The sequence below is a fragment of the Pongo abelii genome, chromosome X (genome assembly GCF_028885655.2).
Source record: "Pongo abelii isolate AG06213 chromosome X, NHGRI_mPonAbe1-v2.0_pri, whole genome shotgun sequence".
In the NCBI taxonomy this organism is placed as follows: Eukaryota; Metazoa; Chordata; class Mammalia; order Primates; family Hominidae; genus Pongo; species Pongo abelii.
The window spans coordinates 143,889,697-143,908,378 of record NC_072008.2 but is presented as its reverse complement, the minus strand read 5'-3'; the positions used below and the strand labels follow the sequence as shown (position 1 = coordinate 143,908,378).

The following is an 18,682-nucleotide window of genomic DNA, read 5'->3' as shown; positions in this document are numbered from 1 at the left end:
ATGAGGCACACTTGGTATTTTTCAGATAATACAAAGCACAGCCAAGTAAGCATGTTTCCATTTTGATGCACAGAAATCTAATACTCTTCTATTACTTACATTCAGTCCATATTTGTGACAAAATGAGGTTTTCATATAAAATAAAAACCCTGAAACTTACCACTATGCTGTGCCTCTGTCTTTTATCTCTTGCCCCTCTGAGCTGCAACATTCCATGGAATCCAGAATTATATTATCGCAGCCTAACTTCCTTTTGTCCAAGCAGAGCACATTGCAGTTCTCCAAAAGTAATGCAATATTGTCAGTTCTAAGCACCTTCCCACTTTCACCCTCCTCCCTTTTTAAAATGCCATTACTTTTCAAGAAGATATGTCAGTTGAACAGCGTGTGTATTTGTAGCTAGCTTGCAACCTTGGAAAAGTGGTTTGAAGAGTGTGTCAAACATATTTCATATACCCCTGGCTCCTTGCTTTAGGTCAGTAGACGACCAGGAGGTGACATTTTCCCAGAAGCAAGATAACTACGTGCCAGTTTTCACAGAGCAATGGTGTGTTGTTCTTCACCTTTTGTTCTGATGTCCAAGATCACACCTAAGTCATGCACCTTTTACTCTCTTCTGGAAATGTAGCCAACCGACCATCTACACAAAGGCAACCTCCAGCTGGGAAAGCCACTCTCATCTCAGAGGAGAGTGGAGCATGGCGATGAGTCATGAGAGCTCACAAATGGCAAAACCAGGTGTCTGGGTTTCCAAATGATATTAAAGGATCTCCGTAACATCACTGGGATTTGAGTGGAATTGAACTCCTGCTCTGCACCAACTGCAACAGGGAAACGCATGCAGGCGTTTCTGATTTTCCTGTTGCATTCTTTCAGACAGCCAACTTTTACAGAGGGTAGCCACATGATTGGAGTCAGAGATTTCACTTGGCCCTGAGCCACCAGCACTAACACATGTCTGAGGACTCACAGCTGCCTCACTAGTGGGTTCTCAGCACCTCCACTGCAGATGTGGGCTTTTCATGCTGTGTAATGTATGCTTCTCAAGCTTCTGTAAGAGAGAGCAAGACAGAGAAAAGAACAGATAGGTATGAGCTCCAACAAGTGCCCACTCACAGGTGGAAGAATATCCAGGAAGCAGGTTGGGCTAAACCCCACACTGCTAGGCATTAGTCAGGTTCTCCAAGGTAGCAGGGTCTGACTTACCAATGTTGGCCCCAATCCCATCCCTGCAAAACCCCAATCTTAGCTCTCCAAAGCCCCCAAGCCATCTGCAAAAGCAGTTTGGCCCTGACACTAACCATTGCCCAAGCCCAGCAAAGCCTGGGACAGTGCCTGATCCATTTCCTTGCATGTGAGATGAAGTTCGTCAATTGTCAGTTTCTAATGATAAGCAAATGATAAGCAATGGGCCTTGCTCCTTGTCTGAAATGTCATGGAGGCATCTGTAGGCTGGATGGTCAACACATTTTCCAGTACATAGGGCAAAGGAGATCTGAGGTCTAGTTCTAACATGTCACTGACATGCGGGCTAACCTTTGGCAGGTCACTTTTGCTCTGTGACTCAGTTTTCTCATCTCTACAAGGAGGAAGTTGCATTAGATCACCTCCAACGCCACTTCCAGTTCTGCTATTGAGTGATTCTGTGTTGCACACACTGGCTTTACAGCTAGGCTGCCTCAAATAGTCACCAGGAAGTTCTCCTTCTTTATGCTGCGTGCCCACCTCAGACCAACTTGGTTATAAGAAAAGTCTCAGCAATAGGCTGGTGGCAGCAAGAAGCAACAAGTTCAGCCCACACAGCAAGAACGTTTGCCACCACATGGTATTTTCTCAGTTAAACAGTTTCCAGACACATCTGCACAGCACCTAAGACAGAAATCAACAAGAAAACATATGAACTTCATGGGTGGTCTTCTCAAGATGTTCAAAAACATTCAGGATATAAACTCACCAGGTCTATCTTCACTCCCACCCCTGAAAGACACAGGATTCCATTAACACCAGGCCCTGCCTTGGTTGCAACAATCCACCAGCCCAGAGTCTATAGTTACCTCATACCCTAAAATCAACTCAGCTTTGTCCCCTATGTCTCAGATCTCCTTGGTTCCAGGTTAGGGGGTGAATTATCTGCCACCACTTCCTCTAAAACAGCTGGGTGCAGAGCCCACCTTTGCCTTAAGTACTGGAAAGTGAGCCCACCATTCAGCCTGCAAACACTACCATGACATTTCAGATACAGAGCAACAATTCCAGCTCTCGTTCTAGCTGTGTTACTGACATGCTAGCTAACCTTTGGCAGGTCACTTTTGCTCTCTGTGACTTGGGTTTCCCATCTGCATCTCTACAAGGGGGAAGTTGAATTAGATGACCTCCAAGGCCACTTCCTGTTCTGATACTGAATGATTCTGTTATAGGACATGCCTCTGGCATGGAGCAGGGCCATAACAGCCCTGGCCTAGAAGTCTAGCACTGCCACTCACTAGCCATGATTCTCTAACTCGTTTAGGTAGCAAGGACCTCGAAGTCATGGGGACCTTTGTGGAATACTATAAAATAGTGATATCTGGCCAGGCGTGTTGACTCACTCCTGTAATCCTAGCACTTTGGGAGGCTGAGGTGGGCAGATCTCCTGAGGTCAGGAGTTGGAGACCAGCCTGGCCAACATGAAGAAACCCCATCTCTACTAAAAATACAAAAATTAGCCAGGTGTGGTGGCAGGTGCCTGTAATCCTAGATATTCAGGAGACTGAGGCAGGAGAATCGCTTGAACCTGGGAGGCGGAGGTTGCCGTGAGCCGAGATCGCGCCACTGCACTCCAGGATGAGCCAGAGTGAGACTCCATCTCAAAAACAAACAAACAAACCAAAAAAAAAAAAAAAAAAGTGATATCTATTTTTATCACCAAACACATTTGGCTTTTTTATTTATGTACATGCCTCTTTGTCGGAACAACAATAATATCAGTATCTGGAACATTTCTAAGAAATTATATGTTAATATTTTTAAGTTTTCTGTTATACTCAATTGCTTGTGTCTTGCTTAGTTTTTCAACTACAATCCATCAGCTGTACAAGGCCTTACCTGGTGCTCTCCCTGTTACTGCCCCCATTCCGCTCCATTATCCCTCTCTCATTCATTTACCCTATCAGCCACTCTGGCCTCCTTTTAACTCCTAGAATATTACTAACATTCCTCCTCAGGGCCTTTGCACTTGCTGCTTTCTCTATCTGGAATTATCACTTCTTTCAGGTCAAATAAATGTCACTTTCTCAGTAGGGTTTTCCATGGCTTCCCCACCAAATAAATATTCCAAACCCCATTCATACTTCCTATCCTCTTTGTTCCTTTGCTCATTTTTTTTCTCCTTAGCCTTTATCACTGACATACCATACATTTTACCTATTTGTCATATTTGTTGTCTCTTTCCCCAATTAGAACGTAAGATCCATGAGGCCAGGGATTTTTTGTTTTTTGTTTTTTTCCACTGTTGTTTCTCCAGTGCCAAGAACAGTACTTGGTACAGAGAAGGCACTCAGATGCTATTGAATGAATGAAGTTCTAGCAGCAGGCACCAAATTGTTTAATAAATATTTATGGGAGAAAAAAATTATAGTTGAAAAGATGTATCAAATTAATCTGCAAACTAGGAAAGGCTTCATTTATTCTTAGAGAGTGGCTGACATTTCAGTCCAGTTCTGGGAACTTTAGGGATCCTCAGGGGCAGAGTTTGAGAGCCCTGAGTGTAAATGCCCTCGCACCATATTGTGTGTTCTGACTTGCATGGCCTAATCTTGTCAGCTGACTTCCCAATCAATAATACACACTTCTGGCTGGAAACATCCAGTAGTATGTTAGAACATGGAGTCCCCTAGACATAAAAGCAACCACGGACAATGTTTTCTGAGTGCAAAGCTCTATGCTTGAATACATTTCTGGCACTATCAGCAAAGCTCACAACCACTCTGTGAGGTGAGGAGCATTTTTTCCTGTTTTTTAGGTGGGAAAACTGAACCTAAAGGAGACTGAGTTTTTTCCCCAAGTATGCACAGCAAGAAATGGTGACATGAGGCTTTAAACTTGTGCCTGAAACACTAAGTTCTACCCTCTTACTTTCTTATCTCCTATTGCCTGCTTTCTTCCTGCTGCTGAAGTCCTCTCCTTACTCCCCACCCCCAAGCCTGGAAATTTGCATTTGGGGATTAAAATACGTAGATGTGGCCAGGCGTGGTTGCTCATACCTGTAATCCCAGCACTTTGGGAGGCCGAGACTGGCGGATCACCTGAGGTCGGGAGTTCGAGACCAGACTGACCAACATGGAGAAACCCTGTCTCTACTAAAAAAAAAAAAAAAAAAAAAAAATTACCTGAGCATGGTGGGGCATGCCTGTAATCCCAGCTACTTGGGAGGCTGGGGCAGGAGACTCGCTTGAACCTGGGAGGCGGAGGTTGCAGTGAGCTGAGATCATGCCCTTGCACTCCAGCCTGGGCAACAAGAGTGAAACTCTGTCAAAAAAAAAAACAAAAAACAAAACAAAACAAACAAAAAAAAAACCTGTGTTCCAATTTACATAATCAGAACCCTAGTTACCTCAAGTATTAACAAAAAAGAGAAAGATGATCCACTTCTCAGCATTGTCATGAGGATGAAATGAGATAATACTCAGGAATGGGCCAAGCCCAGTGCCTGACACCTAATAGCAGCTTAGTAAATGTGTGTTTCTTTCCTGCCTTTTCAGCCTCAGACATGAGCTCCCTCTTCTTTGTAGTTACCTCCAACCCCAAGGACACCTCTTGATGAGTAGCAGAGGAGGAGAACTTTTCCACCTTGAGAGATGATCTGCTTTTCCCTTTTATTCGTTGCTTTCCCTGTCACTTTGATTGCCCTTAGACTAAAGGTATGGAATTTCGAGAAGTGAAGATGACCTAAAAAATCTGACTCTTCTTAAAAATGAGGAAGATCCAGAAATTCATTATGCTATAATGAAGAATGCTTAGCATTTTCCTTCTTTTTGATAATTGATGAATGACCAGTCAGATCGTAAATGTGCCGATTCTAGATGAGACGAACTAATCAAAATTAACATTGTCAAAAGCAACTCATGTCAATTAAAGATGAAAAAAGATGAAACTCAATAAAGGATCTTTCCTAGGAAAGAAAAGTTTCAAAAATGTTTGTTTCATTTTGTTGCCATGGTACCAACATTTTCAACTATTTTCAGTTACCTTGAAATACTCAGTAAGGCCAAGCACATCCTATGATATCCAATTGTTTTCCCAGGTTTATTTTAAAGCATTATTCTGTAAATACAAATGAATGTTTGCAGACATCTGAAGATTAATACTGAATTGGAAATATTTAGTAAACTGTCTATCTTTAGATAATGCCATACAATAACACTTTGAATATATCCAATGCCTTTGTTCTGAGCAGCTCAAAGGGCTCTGAAACTATTATCTCATAATTAAATATCACATTCCTAAGCTAGAGTATCATGATGTAGCTGGTTAGTGGTGTCAGCAGTTCCGCTCTGGAAACCACATACTATTACTAGAGGACTACTGGAGCAAAATGAAATGATACGAAAAAAAAAAAAAGCTTCACAACTACCTCAATGTGAAAGTCCTAAAACAAATCATGTTGTCTATCAAAGTACTTTCCCAGAATTACACTAAGGCTTTCTATTCCCAATGCAGATATTAAGAAAGAATGCTATAGTTTCCTGAACTGGTAATACCAAGTAGAGTGGAAATAGCAGCAGACTGAGGTCAGAAGCCTTGGTTCTTATGGAGCCTCTACCTTTAACTTCCTAGTACTGCATGTCTTTTTCTTTTATGGATGGAACTTTCCTTACCGGGGAAAACAGAGAGTTGAATGGACCAGTGCCTTTCATACTGCCCTGACAGTGAAAAACTTTCCGCCGAACAATGGGAATCTATTTATCACTTTTTATCAGGCTTCTCTGTAGGTATCTGCAAAATTTCATGGCAAAAGAATTTGAAAGCCCCTACACTCATATTCCTAACAGCATTATTTGCAGTAGCCAAGAGATGGAAGCAGCCCAAGTGTCCATCAACAGATGAATGAATAAACAAAATGTGGTATCTATATACAATGGAATATCATTAAGCTATAAAAAGAATGAAACTCTGATGCATGCTATAACATGGATGAGCCTTGAAGACATTGTGATAAGTGAAATAAGCCAGACACAAAGGACAAATATTTTATTTTTCTATTTATATGAAATATCTAGAATAGGCAAATTCATTGAGACAGAAAGTAGAATAGTCGTTACCAGGGTCTGGAGAATGGGGACTGCATTTCAGTTTTGCAAGATGAAGAGTTCTGGAGATGGATGGTGATGATGATTGCACAACAATGTGAATGCACTTAATACCACAGAACTATATACTTAAAAATGGTTAAGATGGAAAGTTTTATGTTATGTGTATTTTACCACAATTTTTGAAATAAAAATAAAATACAAAATAAAAAGATCACACTGATAAAGAGCAGTTTGAAAATAACTGGGCTAAGGCCGGGCACAGTGGTTCTCATCTGTAATCTCAGCACTTTGGGAGGCCAAGGCGGGCAGATCACCTGAGGTCAAGAGTTCAAGACCAGCCTGGCCAACATGGTGAAACCCTGTCTCTACTAAAAATACAAAATATTAGCTGGACGTGGTGGTGCTTGCCTGTAGTCCCAGCTACTGGGGAGGCTAAGGCAGGAGAATCGCTTGAACCCAGAAGACAGAGGTTGTAGTGAGCTGCTGAGACCACGCTACTGCACTCCAGCCTGAGCGACAAAGCAAGACAGTGTCTCAAAAAAAAAAAAAAAGAAAAAAGAAAAGAAAAAGGGGAATCACTTGAACCCAGAAGACGGAGGTTGTAGTGAGCCAAGACCACACCACTGAACTCCAGCCTGGGTGACAAAGCAAGATTGTGTCAAAAAAAAAAAAAAAAAAAAAAGAAAGAAAGAAAAAAAGAAAGAGAAAAAAGAAAGCAAATAACTGGGCTATTATGTGAATCTGAAAAAAATAGTATTGTAACCAAGAAAAAAAAAACAATTCCTTAAATTTGACTTTGTTACTATTGGAAAATAGAGTCAACAATTGTAGACAGCAATGAATAATCTCATCTCTCCATACTGTGAGAGTGGGTTTATGTTGACAGAAAAGAGTTCTCCAGAGTTTTCTAAAAAGGGCTTTTGGTTACTCCTGATGTCTTTGCAGAGGGATAGAGACAGCCCAGTATTTCACACCCAAGTAACCAATGCACCAAATTAGAAATGGCTACTGTGAGTCACTATTTTTTTTCCCCAAAGTTGTTAGACTGGAAGATAAGGAGAGAGGGTCAGGTGAAAATGGGATTCACACTTACAATACCTGTGAGCTAAAGCAGCTTATATTTATCATGAAGTAAGTTTACCTTTTGAAGACACTTTTGCCAGGAGACAATTTGAGTCCTGCTAGAAATGTGGCATCCCCTCCCAGTCTTTCCATCCATGCCTGAGGCCAAACAAGACCCAAACCCACATCTAAGTAAAGAAACTGGGATTCTTTTCTCATGATTGCAGTCCATACTATTGGTCTAAATGTAAGCCTCCCTACAAAACTGGAGATGAACCTGGGACCTGGAAAGAGGAACCCAGCTATGGGGTTACTGTGTCCACCATCACTCAAATGCAAAAGAAGGGATAGAAGCTCTCCCCTTAGTCCTAATCTATTTTTCCCACACTGAAAAAAAAACACTGAAAAGTAATCCCTGCTGGAGAAGAAGAAAATTGTCACAGAAATTAAGGCCCAGGTGGGGTTGGGTCAAAGGCAGGGGATGGTCCATAAAGGAAACTTGCAGAAGGAAAGTTCTGTCCTTTCTTTTCCGTAAAGGAAAAAAGAGAATAGAAGGGGAAAAAGTGTTTGCCTTTCTTTCAGAGTAAGAGAAGGTTAGGGTTAGGGTTTCCAGGGTCTTGTATTCAAGGTTCCCCTGCATTAGGGGATTGGTTGATGAAGGGCCTTGTAGTAATGTACTTACTCAAAGAGGGGGCTAAAAGTTGCCATGAGAACCTTGGATCTGTATCTCTCTGACTTGGATTAGTGTGTAAAAGTCGCCTGGGTGGAGATTTTATATTAATCACTAAGTGTCCTTTAGGAGAGGATTTGAAGAATTCTCTTTAGCAGGTGCATTTCAAAATAAAACTAATTTCTCACCGAAAGCTCTCTATGAGAAGGCCTAGTTTGTTTCGAAACGGACACCATGGTGGAAAGCCTGGATGAGGAGTTAGACGATCTGGGTTATATAATCTTTGCTTGGTCACTTAACAGCTATGAGACATTGAAAAAAATCCACAACTTTGCTGGGCCTCAGTTTCCTCCTGAAATGAGGATAGTAAATCTTCATCCCCGATAAAACTTCTACAGAGTTATTTCCAGGCCTTTTCCCAACTTGGAAAGGCAAAGATGGAGCAGGGAAGGAAGTCTTGTGCCCTGGCCCTAGAAGAGATATGTCTTGAGTTTCCCCAAGATATTTTGTATCTGATTGTTGATAGAATTACTGAGATGACCTTGTGAACTTTTTATTTCACAAATTCTAAAAGCAGGTGACCCTTTTATTAGATACATGAAGTTCTGAGAGGCTAAGTGATTTGCCCAAGGTCACACAGCTACAAAGCATGAAGCTGTGATTTAAATCAAAATGCGTGTGACTTTGAGTTCAGTGTTCATTACTCCCCATAAACTTGAAAGAAAAAACAAGCCCAACAAAGAAACTTTTTTACCGTATAAGTCCAGGAAAGAAAAGCTAAAACAACAACAACAAAAATGTCTGCCTTGGTTGTGCTGGAATATGCACACAAACACAGCATGGGTGCAACACACACAGTCTCAAGATTTCCAGATCGATTTAACACCATTTTCCTAAAAAACAAAATATTACTAAAATGGTGGATGAAGTGGATCAAATAAAATAGAAAGAATATCTCTGTAGCTAGCTGGATTAGCTTAGTTAAATTTAAAGACAATTTTTAATTTTCCCTTGTTTTGCAGCTTCTGTACTTTGATTAAAAAGAAAAAGTCTCCTTTTAGATATTCACTCATCTCAGGACAATGCCTTCCTAATACCTCCAAAGGCACACAATAAGATTAACTAGAAGCTTTAAAGAAAATCTGTAATATTGCATAGAATTGGCTCCATGATAAGAAATACTTGTTTAATGTGGTTTGGTTTCTGCAAAAATAAAAAGAGCCTATCTTTATCCATCAACCAGTTTGAAAACCAGACGGCCATCATTGCTTATGCTATTTTAATATTTCTCTGCACATTAAAATTTGCCGTTCCTTTCCCATGGCAATTCAAAGGTTTTGTACAAAATCCATCAGAGCTAAAGTAAAGCCTTAGTTATACATCTTTCTATTCTCTGATGATTAGGGCTGTGTTTTTGTTATGGTAAATAAGTATCTCATAGAAGTTCAGAAAGTCCTTTTTAGTAATCGTTTGCAAAGTCGCTGAGGAAAATAATCTCTTTCTAACCTTTATGTTAGGCCTATGTGATTCTTTTCTCCAGGAATCCTTGGACGAAGTAGTACAAGATAAGCTTTGTAACAAATTTGGATGAGTTGGGCTAACTCTGGCCTTAAGTAAATGAGAGGCCTTTTCAAGAAGATACTCTTGTTGGAAGAGAAGGATGTTCTGCACAATTAATGTTTGCAAGAGGGTCATTGAGTAGGTCAAATTTTAACTGGTGGCAATATATCACTCAACATCCAATGGCAAGCTGATGAAAGCATTTGATTGGCCTCAGCCATATGAACTGAAAAGACAGGAATTTCTGAACCTTGCAAGGAGAGAGGAATAGCAACAACGGACAGCCTCTAAAAAGGGCTGTAAACCTCCAAAAGAGCTAAACCTCCAACTATTCCACCCTTCTTAAACTGATGGCTAAACAAGCAAGTACTTGTTAGCCAGCCATTCTTCATAGGTTGGCTTGTCAAAAGGAGGTCCTTCTGCACAGTGCAAGTCCAATATTTTCATCTAATTCTGTACCTGAACTGACCTGAGTCATTCAGAGCCTCAGTACAGCTGGATCTGTTAGCTCCCTGGTACGCTGACTGTTTCTGAAAGATAAACTCAAGACATCACGAAGATGCAAGCCCGCAGAATGTTAAGGCTAGAAGAGAATTTCGATTTGAAGTGGAACACCCTCCCCACTACCTTCTCAATTTTTCAGATGAGGAAACCGGAAGCCCTAAGAAGTGACTTAACAAAGTGCACAAAAGTGTCCTCCTAACTCCAGACGCTGACTATTTACCCAGTTTTATCCCACTTGCAAAGGGAAAATGCCAAGATGTCTGGTTTAATATTAAAACTAACTCTCCCTACTTCATTGTTTGGTTTCAAGGAGCTGCTTGAAAGCAAAGTCTTCAGCCCTCCGCCCCCACCCTCACTCCCACCTCCACCCCCACCCAAATCCCCAGCTTAGCAGTTCCTGTTTTCTCACTATGCCCTTCCAGCTTTCTGTCTCCTCCCCTCCATAAGGGTAGGTCCAATTACTTGGCAGCCCACTTAACATAGCAAAGAGCTGAAGTCCAGAAATGTTGTGTGGAAAAACCAGAGGACCCCCAGTTGGTGCTTTGTTCCTCCCAGCTGTGCTTACTTCCCAAGCAGAGCTGCAATCCCCTCTGCTGTGGCTTCCCCGGGTTTAGGTCAGGACCCAGGGATACTATTATTACATAATTTTGCATTGTACCTCAATGCAAAAAAATGTATGAAGGAGAAAACCTACACCTCTTTTTCCCTTTCCTTCAATGGAAAAATGGGTATCATCCCGGCTGTTCTGTGAACTGGGCCTTACTCAGGACAATAGGCTTCTGAGGACAAGGTGATTAGGCTGGCAGTGCAGTGTTTGATTAGCGCCAACCAGCTCTTTGTAGAGGGACAATATCAGTCCGTACAGTAACAAGATCACGTCTTTTGATTTGGGTTCGCTCCCTCTGTTGATACAATCTATTATCCTGTTTGCCTTTCTTACTACAGCAAGGCATTGCACCAAGGGCTTCAAGGATTTTTTCAATAATAACCTCCAAATCCCTTAGCACCTGCCTTCTGCCAAAGAACCTCCCTCTTCACCTCGGCGCTTTTCTTTGTCCTTTCAACATGACTTTGAATAGTTAGGTAAAGCTATACTCCCATCCCAAGGAAAAAGAAAACTAGGGCGACAACTACAGGGCTTCAAATTTAATAAGAAACAAAATTAGACAGAGCAATTGAGTCACTGTTTGCTTAACTCTTTCCTTGCTCCCCCTGTTTTAGTTTCACTGCACCATCTTTTCAGTTGTTTCAAAAAATTTGATAAAGAAGACAAGTTCCAGAGCTTGAGGCAGCAGCCAAGAGATGCATCAATAGATTTGGTTCAAAAAAGGCAAATACCATATCAATTTTAAACACACACACACACACACACACACACACACACACACACACACAGAGTATGAAGCTGCTTATCTCAGGCCCCCAAATTACCCAATTTCTAAAGCCGAAAAGTGAACTCACCCGGAATTTGTTCAGACAGACTTCCCAAACCTCCACTAATAATTACAAAAGATAAATGGAATAGCTTGGATTTTAGAAGTTCCTTCTCAGCTTTGAAGATGTGTTCATATTTGAAAACATTTCACATCTGACAACTTTCACTAAAAAATACACATTCAAAAAAATGTTTGATGTGATCATTTGTGGCATTTGCTGATAGAACTGGCTTATTGATAAGGGACCAGAGACCATGAGGAAATAGGACTTGTGGGAAAATAATGGGTTGTATTTTCGTGCGGACTAGCAACTCCCCCACCCTTAAGCTCTGGCAGTATTCACATAATGCAATGTCTTGTTTTCTGTCCCAGCCCCTCCCCTAGCATCTTATTTATGTTTTTGCAAGATACTCCTGCTTAATTATGATTCATCCCAATTTGGACTGTAAATAGAAGGCAAATTAATAATTTACGGTGAAAAAAGACCTGGGCCATTTTCTCTTCCCTTCATTCCTAGGTCAGCCGGCTCATTTATGAATTAGTGCTCAAGCAGCCTGAATAGCAGAGAATGAATGTTTGACTAAATCCTCTAAGTATGAAAGCTCTTCACACCATTTGGTCTTGAACTGATCCAATAGCGAGGTGTAACCACTAGTGACAATAAAGCGCCATCTGGCAAAGTGAACTCTAGGCAAACAATGACAAGCAGAAGTGAAAAGAATTGCAATGATTTCCACAAACATGTGAAATACTATAAACTGTGGGACTTAGCAGCTTCTTCCCAAGGCAAGTAAACAAATGCAACACTTCGTCGGTGGCGCTGATGTGTGGGGCTCCATCTCTGCCAGCAGGCTCGGCTCCATTTGCATTTAGCTAGGGAAAAAATGTATGCAGATTGGCGAACAAAAAAATATATAAGCACTACTAACCAGACGTCACTTTTCCTTCGCTCTTTACTGTCAGGGTGATGTACTGGAAGTCTTTATTTCTTTCAGCTTGGGCCTCTCGGTGCCTCATTCTCCTTCCAGCTTGTTCTCATGCCTTTCTCATCACCTGCTGAGGCCTTGATCACGGACAGAGCAGACGAGCAGCGGGGGGACAATTAGAGAGGAGTTCAGACTTTGATCATTTGACCATATGTGAATACAACAGCTGACCACATGTTTTAAAAGACAACTAACTTAAATGTATTAAAAAAAATCACAAAGCAAGCATAGATACTGAAATTTACATTTTAATTATCTGGCACAATGCTGCATTCAACTTTTTCAAAATATTTAATATGGAAAAATACATCTTGCCCCTTCAAAATAGGAAGAGAAAGCACTTTTCTGCGTTTTCTCCCCACCCCCACCTCCTCTCCCCCTTCAAAATGTGTTCCCTTTCAGCAAAACATTTAACCACTGCGGATGGTGAAGAATTCTGTGCCGGAGATTTCAAAAGGCACATTCAAAGCTGCCAAAAGTTGGGCATGATTACTAAAGGTAGATGAAGCTTAAAGTAAGCACAATCATATATTTTAAAAAGTGATTTTATAAGAGAAAAATCTCTGTTCAGTACTTGTAGCATAAACTAGGATTTTCTAAGTGAGAGGAACATACTCAAGGGTTTATCTTCACTTCTCCAAGTCTTTACGATGACAATTACGCAATCCCAAAACGTGTGTTCTAAATTATGTGAAAATCAAATAGCTTTCTTAGCAATAAAACTATTGAATACTTGGTGAGACAGAAGACAGTCTCATTGCAGCCACAGTGCACAAATGAAGGCTTATTCGTGGTTCATTCTACCAAAATATTGTCACTTCTTTCCTGGTTCTCTTTCAACTATCAAAACTGAACTGATTTTACTTTGGCTAGGTGAAATGTAGACATATCACTACCCCGCTTATAACCCTTTCTTGTGTTTTTGTATATAATTGATGATTTATCGTTGCTTCTGGAGATATAGAGCCCTTCTTATCTTTTCCCCCTACTAGATAATTAACATATTCATGAAATGGTTATTTACTCTCAAATAGGAAGATAATAGAAAAATAACACTAATTGTTTTGACAGCAGTTTACTTAAGAGTTATCTGGGAGAACAAATGTTTCTTTTGTAGTGTTAGGAAGACAAGCATTTATCTATGTATTAAGCTTATTTTTCTTCTTATGGTTAGATAGACCAAAGTAATCTTGGGTGAAGAATAAAAAGTCTGGAAGAAAAAATTTAAGTAAAATTTCATCTGATATTCCCCTAAATATTTTGATAGTCTATTTATTTTTTCAATTGTGAGGGAGATTAGCAAGGTGATTTACATTTTAATGGCTATATATGCTAACGTGTTCATTATCTACACATCATTGTATTTTTAAAATGCATATGACCTTTTAGTTTTAAAGAAACCCACCTGTTTTACTTTACTTTGGTACCATTTTAAATATAACTGATTTATACCCATTATCAGATGAGCTTTAGACATGGGGATTCTTATTTTAGGGCACAATGCATTTTTACTTTGAAAGACTTCTTTTTAATACATCTTTTGAAACAAAGGTTCCTGAAAATACATATTCCCCTCTTAAGTATGAGTGTCTTTATCGGGGATTCTACATCACCTTGTGACCCTGAGCATGTCATCACCCTCTCTCAGCCTGTTTCTGCCTCTGTAATACAAGTTAATTAAACTAGTCAATCTCTAAGTGCTCTTCCAGTTCCAGAGAATCTTAGATTCTATGATTGGATTGCCAAAATAAAGTTCGCAATAGAACCTTCATAAGACTTATTTCTCTCCACAAAGAACTTTTCCAAGAAGCATGGATAGATAGGTTAATTAATCTTTACATTTTACCTACTATATACCTGACACTTTACAGATATTATCTCCTTTAGTCCTTACCACCACCCTGCAAAGTAAATATTACTATCTCCATTTTATAGATGAGAAAACTGAGGTATACAGAAGTGTTGTACCTCGCAACAAGCCTCCCAGTTAGTAAGTGGTAGAACCAAGGCCTATCATCACGTAGGAATTCTCAATGCTACACAACATTCCCTCACAAAAAGATAATGGGTATCAGAAGATTAACTTTCTTGTCCCACTTTATCACCGATGTCCTGGGACAAATCCTCTACTTCAATTTCCTTAGCCCATATAGGCATTTTGTCTTCAGGGTTGTATCACCTACCTCATGGATAGAGACAAAATTAGAAGGGTAATAGTGAACAGAAGGCAAACCATGCACTTCCTCCAAGATGGCAGAAGAGACACCATTTCTGAACACAGAATGGCATTTGGTAGTTGAATTGAGACACTGAAAAAAATAATTTCAACTAACGACATTTCGGATGGTTAAAATCGTGTTCTGCAAAATGGAAGATCTTTGGAAAATAGAATGCATAGCTTCTTTTGATCCAAAGTAGAGTTTTCTGAGAAAGAAAATCCTACAAAATGAAAGAAACTGAAAAGTCAGCCCTGCAAACATGCTTTATTTTAAGTTTACATGTATCTAACACTTTTAAAGTAAACACAGAGAAAATCAGGCACATTTGAACCCAACTGAGGGATCTTCGGATTCACTGACAGATATAAGACAACTTCCCCAAATGTCCATTTTAAACCAATATTTTGGTAAGAATTTTTTTTAACTTTAAGACATGCAAAAATATTCTAGGGAATACAATGCAATAATTATATGAAATTTAAAGATAAAATTCAAAGCTTTTTGGTTGGCAGCTTCTTAAAAGGCGCCAAGACCCCCTCAGAAAAACAGATTTGCACATCCTGCTTCCCACAAGGGTACCTCCTTGGGAACCCTGTGGAAGTAAAGTGCTAGAATGGCCTTTCTCTAAGAACAAGAGGAGAGCTTTGAGAAAGGAATCAGGATTAACTCAACCACTTAGATGAGGGAGCAATGGACTGGTCCACAGAGCTCATTCATGGTTTTCCCACAAAAAAAGATTTTTCCGGTCAGGCACAGTGGCTCATGCCTGTAATCCCAGCATTTTGGGAGACAGAGGCAGGTGGATCACCTGAGGTCAGGAATTCAAGACCAGCCTGATCAACATGGTGAAACCCCTGTCTCTACTAAAAACACAAAAAATTAGCCAGGCGTGGTGGTGGGGAAAGGAATATCAATTGAACCCGAGAGACAGAAGTTGCAGTGAGCCCAGATCGCACCACTGCATTCCAGCCTGGGTGACAGAGCAAGACTATGTCTTAGAAAAAAAAAAAGAAAAGATTTTTCCAGACTGTGTGCCAGAGAGCAGGAGCATCCCAGAGGAAGGAAACTAGGAGAGGCTGAGAATTTCAGGTGTCAAAAGTGACAAAGAGGCCAGGTGCAGTGGTTCACACCTGTAATCCCAGGACTTTGGGAGGCCGAGGTGGGCGGATCACAAGGTCAGGAGTTCGAGACCAGCCTGGCCAACACAGTGAAACACTGTCTCTACTAAAAACACAAAAAATTAGTCTGGTGTGGTGGTGTGTGCCTGTAATCCCAGCTACTCGGGAGGCTGAGGCAGGGGAATCACGTGAACCCGAGAGGCGGAGGTTGCGGTGAGCTGAGACCGTGCCATTGCACTTCAGCCCAGGCAACAGTGCAAGACTCTGTCTCAACAAAAAAAAAAAAAAAAAAAAAAAAAAAAGTGACAAAGATTATTTGCTTAGTGAAACTTTGGTCAGGAATCCTCTACTAGGCCCATCTATGCATTTCCTTGTAAAATCTAGCTTTAGAAAACTAGCTAAGTCACTTTAGCAAGAATCCCCATCCTTGATATCTGATTATCCTCAGTAATTATCTGATCAGGGTCCTCAATCCTCCCTCATTCCCCAAGGGATGTCTTATCACCCCGACCTGCTTTCAGCAAGAATCCTGTTGGGTTGGTTTAGCCAGAATACCCCTGCCCCTGCTGTGGCTTCTTAGCAATTTTCCATCCTGTGATAACCTCCACCCTGCTGCTTGGCTATTCCCACTTGCCCATGCTCTATCTGGAGTTGAGCCCATTCTCTCTCTCTTCCACCTCAAGGCTCTGTTGCAGTGTACCTGTTGCCATGGCCCTAAATAAAGTCTTCCTTATGGTCGTTTAATAAGCATCACTGAATTTTTTTAACATAAAAAAGGGTATCAAGAGCTATAGTTGGGGGAGCCGCCGTGGCTCAGGCCAGTTGCCCTGGCACTCGGGGAGGCGAGGCTACATATTCGAGTCCAACCTGGTCAACATTGATTTAAAAAAAAAAAAAAAGAATTATAGTTGGGGACCATGGGCATCTTATGTGATTGCTGCATTTTATAACTTTCCCAAGTTAGTTATTTATTGCTTACCTACTTTTCATTAGTAATTTGCTATAAAACCTTTCCAGTTTTATTTTGTAATATCTTGGAGGCTTAGACTCCCTTGGAAAATCTGAGGAAGGCTACAGAACCCTTCTCAACCCTTCTCACCCTTTCTCTCACCCCTAAAGAATGCACAGAAACACAAACAACAATTTGCATGCAATTTCCGGGAGTTCCCAGCTCATCTAAGAACTCCAGGTTAAAAATCCCTGTGGTGACATACTTAAAACAAGTGCCAACTTAAGACAACAACATACTATTTTCAACTGTCAGATTGGTAATAGCAATAAAAGGCACAATAATTCCCAGTGTGGAGAAACAAGCAAGTTCACATGCCACTGACGGAAGTATGGATTGCTGACAACTCTTTGGAAATTTCTTTTTCTATTTTATTTTATTTTATTTATTTATTTATTTTTATTGAGACGGAGTCTTGCTCTGTCGCCCAAGCTGGAGTGCAGTGGCGCGATCTCGGCTCACTGCAAGCTCCGCCTCCTGGGTTCACGCCATTCTCCTGCCTCAGCCTCCCGAGTAGCTGGGACTACTGGCGCCCGTCACCACGCACGGCTAATTTTTTGTATTTTTAGTAGAGAGGGGGTTTCACGGTGTTAGCCAGGATGGTCTCGGTCTCCCGACCTTGTGATCCGCCCGCCTCGGCCTCCAAAAGTGCTGAGATTACAGGCATGAGCCACCGCGCCCGGCCGGAAATTTCTTTATATGCACACCCTCTTTGAACTAGCATATCCAAGGATGAGAAACAACATCAATGTGTACTAATAAGAGGGGTATTAAATAGAGGCAGGAATAGCCATACTTGTAGTGACAGTGTTCGTTGCATTGTTAAGCAACGACACTGTCTCCTCTCGCTATAGTCATTGTGGTGAATGGCTGGGGGTAAGAGAGGCAGAGTTGGTGGTGTGAAAAGACCACATTAGGTAGGGTTACCTGAAGTTCATACTAGGGGTTTAGTTGCTGAGTTACCTAACATGCCTCCATATTAGGTAATTCATGAGCCAGTGAGAATACTGGCTAGGAAGGAGAGCGACTGTGGTGCAGTCCTAAAGGGCTGTACTAATTAGGAGGGCAAGCATTTCAACAGTGGTTCTTAATCTTTTGGGGGTCAGACACTTCTTTGATAATCTAATGAGAGCTAAGGACCCATTCTCTGGAAAATACACATATGCATAATTTTTTGCCTGTAAGTTCAGGGGATTTTTGGATCACCTGAAGTAGCTTCAAGGACGCCAGGCCTTAGGTTTAAAACAAAAAGTTCCTTTGAGAGCAATAGACAGAAAAATAACTAAAAGTATCTTAGGACAGAGAATCCCCCCTATTCTGCGCAACAAGTTTTCTTTAGAATTCCTGATCTAAGACCTCTAATGACCCCTCAAACATTGCCCAGAAACCCTACCGTATCACTTTAGAAATATCTCCTTCCTACTTTTCAAGACAAGTATTTCATGCCTATTCCTACATCCTACCCCCCTCAGCTGTAACCTTGCTACTTAACTCATTGACAAAATAGAAGTCATCAAACAAAAATGACTTCTCTTTCTATTACAAACCTAAAAACAGAACTACACCTGCCCCCATATTTTCCTCTTGCAAGAACTGAGGAAATGCCCCTCCTGTACAAAGCAAAGCCTACCACATGTGTTTCTGAATTCCTCCCTCACCAACTTTTCTCAAGGTAAAAATAAAGTTAAAATTAAAAATAAAGTTAAATCTCAACCAAGGCCTACAAGGACAGCACACAATTTGATTTAAATTTTACAGACAACAATCTTATTTCTGTACATAAATCTGGGACAAGAAAGAAAGCTGAGAGACTAGCTATTTATTGAGC

General features: G+C 40.8%; 1 protein-coding gene across 7 annotated transcripts in view; it reads right to left on the bottom strand.

The window, feature by feature from the left end:
• ZIC3 (Zic family member 3) overlaps window positions 1-18,682 on the bottom strand; it is a 421,061-nt gene that overhangs the window by 222,681 nt on the left and 179,698 nt on the right. For all 7 annotated transcript variants that reach the window (XM_054545136.2, XM_054545137.2, XM_054545138.1 and 4 more), the window contains one exon: window positions 12,452-12,585. The gene's annotated coding sequence lies outside the window, so the exon portion shown is untranslated. Of the gene's footprint in view, window positions 1-12,451; window positions 12,586-18,682 lie in introns of those variants that run through there.